This window comes from Syngnathus typhle, unplaced genomic scaffold (genome assembly GCF_033458585.1).
Source record: "Syngnathus typhle isolate RoL2023-S1 ecotype Sweden unplaced genomic scaffold, RoL_Styp_1.0 HiC_scaffold_39, whole genome shotgun sequence".
NCBI lineage: Eukaryota > Metazoa > Chordata > Actinopteri > Syngnathiformes > Syngnathidae > Syngnathus > Syngnathus typhle.
This window is the reverse complement of record NW_026871945.1, coordinates 801,341-808,381: the sequence shown is the minus strand read 5'-3', so window position 1 is coordinate 808,381 and position 7,041 is coordinate 801,341. Positions and strand designations below refer to the sequence as shown.

The 7,041-nt window shown below is 43.2% G+C and overlaps 1 non-coding gene across 1 annotated transcript; it reads right to left on the bottom strand.

Annotated features, from left to right (window-relative positions):
• Positions 1–658: 658 nt before the first annotated feature.
• On the bottom strand, positions 659–730 carry trnaq-cug (transfer RNA glutamine (anticodon CUG)). Its single transcript has one exon. It is a non-coding gene; the product is annotated as a tRNA-Gln (tRNA).
• Between the last annotated feature and the right edge of the window lie 6,311 nt (positions 731–7,041).

Here is a 7,041-nt window from a genome sequence, read left to right as displayed (position 1 = left end):
ACTGATCTCGTAAAGGCAACAGCAGAAGTCACACTGATTTGCTGGTATGTCATTTGACGTGAATTCATGCATTATGTTGGTTTTATTCTTTGAACAAGGTGATGTTCATGCACGGCTCATTTTGTGTGCCAGTAAAAAACATCTATGTCTTGAATTTGAAAAAAATATATAACATTTTTTCACTAACGAGGGGTTCGGTGATTGCGCATCTGAAACTGGTGGGATTCGGTACCTCCAACAAGGAACCACTGCTCTAAACACTTCCGAAAGCTTCCAATGAGAGTGTGGATTTTGGTTGAAGGAATATTGGACCATTCTTCTTGACAAATCGTTAACTCCAATAAACTTCATTTCACTTCTCAAATATCACTGTGTCTGTCTGCTATATGATATATTTAACTGAAATTGCTGATGCGAACAGCCAAGGATTTATAAAGAAAATGTTGAAATTGATTGGGGCGCCCAAACCTTTGCATACGACGTATATGTATATGACCAAAGATTTGAGGTCCAACCGGGACTAAAACTTTGATCACTGGATTCAGAGTGTAGAGCGCTCATGGAACCCTCAGGTGAAGGGAAGCATACAATTTCATGGGGCAGCACACAAGCTATCACCATTTCGCAAATTTTTCCCAGCTAAATGACAAATTATTTGAGGTCCCACCGAGACTTGAACTCAGATCACTGGATTCAGAGTCCAGAGTGCTCACCATTACACCATAGAACCCTGGCAGTGACAGACGGAGGAGCATAATTTTTCTTAGCACAATGCACTAACTAAGGTCCCCATTTTACGAAATTGACAGAAGTAGTGGAGGCAGGGCTGACACACTCATAGGGCTGTCCACAAAGTACTGAATTGGAATTTCCAATTGTTTCATGTAAATGACTACAAATTGGAAGTTCCACCAAGACTTGAACTTGGATTGCTAGATTCAGAGTGCTCACAATCACACCATGCCAACATTGACTAAGATGATTGATTGATTGATTGATTGATTGATTGATTGATTGATTGATTGATTGATTGATTGATTGATTGATTGAACATTTATTGATCCCGGGGGTGGGGAAATTCAGGCCCAATCAGAATCCATACCACAGAGCGGGTATACAAAAGACACAGAAGGCATGAGCGCAACTCAATAGGCTCTCATAAGGCTGCCACACAACAGCGCCACAAAGAAAGCCAGTAAGTGCGAAAGATAAAAGCCATCAAAGCAAAGGAAAAAAAGTAACAGCGGCCAACCAGCACCCCTCAATATCAAAGAACACCCCAAAACACACAAAATAGCCTCCATGGGGTCCATAAACAGGTGTAAGGACAGTCCAATTCAACGGCGCCCAATGGACCGTGGTCGTGAATTGGTGAAAACATCACAAAACAGGCAAACGTGTGAGCAGCGTCCTGGGCACGTGCAGATGGACACCACGGGGCTAGCACGGCGAAAGTCGTTGGTTCCGACGAGCACGAGGCTGCGAGGCCAAGGCGAGGGACCCGTCAGCACCGGCCGGATAAGCAGGAAGCCGTCGTACAGTTACGCCGGTCTCAACCGATTACTCGGTAATCCAGAAGAGCATTAGCTTTAAAACCATCCAAGATCTAAAGTAAGTTCCACCAGTTGACATTGTAACTCGGAGAACATGTGATTACTTTATCAAATACTATATGGCTCCTGTTTGCCGAGGTGTCCCTGGCACACTTTGCAAAGCAGACAACACTGACAAATAGATTTAGAAAATGTTGTTTCCACCCAGTCTCAAACTGGTGCACCTAAAAACCTCAAACTGGGGGTGTTTCGCGTCTTAGAAGAACATGATGACCACTACGCTATGGAAACTGCTGTGAAGTCCAAAGCATTTTGAGAAGCCTGGCAAAAGTTCAACAAAAGTGAGTGAGGAAGAAAGCAGGCACTTATAAACTTTTTGATTTGCTTTTCAAAACTGTGCCAGCAAAAGCAATTTTTCCATACAAAGAAATAAACTCCACGTCGGGGAATTGAAGCCCGATTTGCCGAGCCCAGGCTGCGTCGTTTCGCTAAAGGGTACCTGATTTGAGACTGGGTGAAAACCAGGTTTCGCACTTTTGTTTAACTTTTGCCAGGCTCTTCAAAAGGCTATGTGTCAGCGCAGTTTCCATGGTGTAGTGGTTATCACATTCCCTCACACGCTGAAGGTCCCTGGTTGGAAACAAGTCTTATGATCCTTTTGATTTTAGACTCCGCGTCGGGGAATTGAGCCTCAGTTTGCCGAGCCGAGGCCGTGAATAGTATAGCTAAAACGGCCTGTTGCGTTTTGTTCAAGGTGTCCATCGTTAAGCAAGGAAAACAAAAATGTGGAGTAACAGTTTTTGTAACAGATATTAGTTTTTTTAATGGCAGTCAGTTCACAAGGCACTTCAGCAGATGAAACAACAACGTCAAACTTCAAATCAGAAGGCTTTATACTGACCAAAAGCAGGAACTAGGAAGGGAACGGAAGGGAAGGATAAGGTCTGTTCTGTTATCACCTGAATGTCCTGTTATATACTGACTGTTTTGTGACTATGTGTCATGGAACTTAACTGAGCTCTGTGTGCCGTGTCTGTGCTCACTGCCTATGTGTAAGTGAAAGTCACAAAGCTCTGTGTGCTGTGTCTGTGCTCTGATTGAGCAACTATGTTTGGGTAAATTATTTACACATTGATTGATATGTTTGTATAAACTAATAGGAGTATCTGCATATTGCTGTTGCTCCCTCGTCAGGCCCTAAACTGATCGGCATTCAATTCCATCCATTCCGTCCATTATCGGTACTGCGAGGGGTCGCAGGCGTGCTGGAGCCTATCCCAGCAGTCATCGGACAGTAGGCGGGGGACACGTTATAACTGGTTGCCAGACAATCGCAGGGCACACAGAGACAACAATCATTCACACTGGCACTCACACCTATGGGCAGTTTGGATTACTAAATCGGCTGACCAAGCATGTTTTTGTGATGTGGGAGGAAAACCCGGAGAACCTACAAACTCCACACAGGGAGCACCAGATCACAAGTCAAAAGTCCTTACATGATACAAATGGATTTGCTTTCATGTCGAATCGTATGCTTTGCATGTTTGAGTGGGGATTTGGGGAGGTTTCACCAAACGTGAATAAATGATGGAGTAACCGTAAAGATCTCAAATAGTGATGGTTCGGGTGCGCTTGGTGCCCAGCAGCCCTCACCTTTGGTCCAGTAAGTAAGGTGCACCACTCTAGCAGATGTTTCCATAGTGTAGTGATTATCACGTTTGCCTAACACGCGAAAAGTCCCCAGTTCGTGACTGGGTAGAAACAGTTTCGTTACATTCCGATTGGTAGCGAATATGACATGGACCTGAGGACTGCATTTCAGTGATTATTCTGATATCATAGCCGGTTTGGACGTGTCCTTTCAGAGTCATAATTGTGTGTCTACCGCTGCCAGGCCTAAAAAAAAAAATGGGAACGCCTAAGGGAGTTTCGCCAAGATGAATTAGGAAGAACTTTATGAAATAAAGTTGATGTTGAAACGTAGTTGGACGTAATGTCTGGAAGCTTGTGTTCAACAGAAGGCTGTTTGGTAACAAAGTCAAAGTCAAATTTATTTATATAGCACATTTCATACACAGAGGCAATTCAAAGTGCTTTACAAAACAAATTATTGAAAGCAGGTGAAGCAATGCATAGCATTTATTGTATTTTCCGCCCTATAAGGTGCACCTAAAAACCTAAATTTTTATCAAAAGTCGACAGTGCGCCTTATAGTCCGGTGCGCCTTATATATGGATCAAGTGATGAATTTGTTGATCCATACTGGTTGTACACAGTGCTCTGCCACAATGTTTTAGTACGTTTTAGTACGACTAGTAAATTACAAGGTCGCATCGCTTCCCAACATTACGGTAACTGTAGTCAGGGGCCGTCACCGAATAGCTGTTGTGCCCGCGAGGCTATTTCATGTCAAAATAGGCTGCTCTGTTCATGTTTCGAGTAAATCTACGGATCGATATGGAGGGGAAACATAGGTAAGTAGTACCAATGCGTTAGATCGAACTTTAGTCAGTTCTGATCATTTTATAGGAGATCGTTTGAGAAACGCGATTGTTTACACTTTACTGAGGCTCATGGGAGATTGCGAGCTGAGGCTCATAGGAAATTGCGAATGGCTAATGCTATAACGATAGCTGCTATACGCGCGAGGCTATTTCATGTCAAAATAGGCTGCTCTGTTCATGTTTTGAGTAAATCTACGGATCAATATGGAAGGGAAACATAGGTAAGTAGTACCAATGCGTTAGATCGAACTTTAGTCAGTTCTGATCATTTTATAGGAGATCGTTTGAGAAACGCAATTGTTTACACTTTGCTGAGGCTCATGGGAGATTGCGAGCTGAGGCTCATAGGAAATTGCGGATGGCTAATGCTATAATGATAGCTGCTATACGCGTGAGGCTACTTCATGTCAAAATAGGCTGCTCTGTTAATGTTTCGAGTAAATCTAAAAGATTAAAAGATTAAAGTCCCAATGATCGTCACACACACACCTGGGTGTGGTGAAATTTGACCTCTGCATTTAACCCATCCCCGTGTGATTTTAATCCATCCCCTGGGGGAGAGGGGAGCAGTGAGCAGCAGCGGTGCCGCGCTCGGGAATCAGTTGGTGATCTAACCCCCCAATTCCAACCCTTAATGCTGAGTGCCAAGCAGGGAGGCAATGGGTCCCATTTTTATAGTCTTTGGTATGACCCGGCCAGGGTTTGAACCCACAACCTTCCGGTCTCAGGGCGGACACTCTACCACTATGCCACTGAGCCGGTTACGATCTACGGATCGATATGGAAGGGAAACATATGTAAGTAGTACCAATGCGTTAGATCGAACTTTAGTCAGTTCCAATAATTTTATAGGAGATCGTTTGAGAAACGCGATTGTTTACAGAGGGCTCATTGGTTATTGGCTAGTGGGTGCATACCGCAACCCTAGTCAACCTCAGTTTGTTGCAGTAAAGCTTCTATTTTATGCGCCTTATAGTTCGGTGCGCCTTATATATGGACAAAGTTTTAAAATGGGCCGTTAATTGAAGGTACGCCTTATACCCCGGTGCGCCTAATAGGGCGCAAAATACGGTACATAAATTCATTTAAAAAAAATAGATTACAACGTCATTGATAGATTATAGAACAGAATCACATCAGGTCAGAGCCTGGCATAAATTCATTTAAGAACATTTAAGAACATTTTAGATTATAATAAACAAACAGAAACAAAAACAACATCATTGCTTTAGAAGCAGCTAGAAAGCAAAAGAGAATAAAAAAGTTTGAAGTTTTATTTAGATGAAGTTTAGATTTAAAGATGGGTAGGGTAGGTGTTAGGGTGGTGCTCACTCTAACTTAATTTGCAAGAACCACACAGGAGTCAAGTAAGTAATTTTAAACATCTGCAGGCGGAGAGTCCATTCATAGCTGTGGTTACAGCGATGGTCGAATGGAGGTCTGACTCAGGCCTTTTCAGGTGCATATTTATTGAGAGAAAAAGAGTGGGGTTGAAAGTGGGGGTGTGGGAACACACAGGAGGGGGTGAAGCCGCTCCCCTGCTGATCAAAGCATAGCAGGGGGCCTTTTACGACTTTCTGTAAACAAAGCAACTTTGATTGCTTCCTCTGCGTCTAGTCAATCAGTTGAAAAGATCTTAGCACTTTGGTCAACTACTTTTGTCTAGACAGGACAAGCTAGTTAAATTATTACAGGTTACATTACAACATAATCATACGATAAAGATATTCTGCAAACCCTAACAGTAGGGGCAGATCTAATGTCCTCTGGGAGTTTATTCCAGCTATGGGGGGCATAATGGCAAAAAGCAGCTTCACCATGTTTTGTTTTGTACCTGGGAACAATTAGCAGGCCTGTTCCCGATGACCTAAGTGATCTAGAAGGTTCATAGTGTTGGAGCAGTTCAGAGAGGTATTTTGGCCCTGGCCCATTTAGAGATTTATAAACTATTAGCAGAATCTTAAAATCTATTCTATGGCATACTGGTAGCCAGTGTAGAGACTTGAGTATTGGTGAAATGTGTTCTGCTTTCTTGGTTCTTGTTAGAACTCGAGCAGCAGCATTTTGAATGAGCTGTAGTTGTTTCATAGCTTTCTTTGGTAGGCCTTCGAAGAGGCTGTTCCCGTAGTCCAATCTGCTAGATATGAAGGCATGAATTATTTTTTCAAGATCTTGTTTTGATGTATAGCCTCTGAGCCTTGCTATTTTTTTTAGCTGGAAGAAGGCACATTTTCAATAATAATGCCAAGAATTTGTACTTGTTCCTTTTGTTTAAGGGCTAGGGATTTTAATTGAGCAGTGACTTTGAGCCTTTCTGCTTTAGCGCCAAAGACAATTATCTCTGTTTTGTCCTTGTTTAGTTGGAGGAAATTCTGGCACATCCAGTCATTTATTTGCTCAATGGTTTGGTATAGTGTATTTATAGGGGTATAGTCATCCGATGAGAGGGCTATGTAAAGTTGTGTGTCATCTGCGTAGCTGTGGTAGGCTATGTTGTTTTTTGGAGTATTGGGCCAATTGGTAGCATGTAGAGATTGAATAGGACCGGATTTAGGATTGAGCCTTGGGGTACCCCACATGTCATATTGGTCAGGTCAGAGATGAAATTGCCGATAGAGATAAAGTAGTTCCTGTCTTGCAGATAGGATCTGAACCAGTCAAGAACCTTGCCGGAAAGACCCACCCAGTTTTCCAGTCTGTCTAATAGAATTTCATGGTCAACCGTATTGAACGCAGCACTAAGGTCTAGTGCAGGGGTGGGCAAACTACGGCCCGCGGGCCACATCCAGCCCACGGGACCGTTTAATCCGGCCCGCCAACCCTGAACAAATTGTATTATTATACTTTTTTTTTTTGGGTCATTTTGCCTGCAATGACTGCGTTTCCCCAGTAGATGGCGAAGCGCTCGCATGCGCATTTACTACCAGAAGCCGTGTCAGAAAGCTCGGTGCACACTCACAAGTGCGTGTACGTACTCAGTA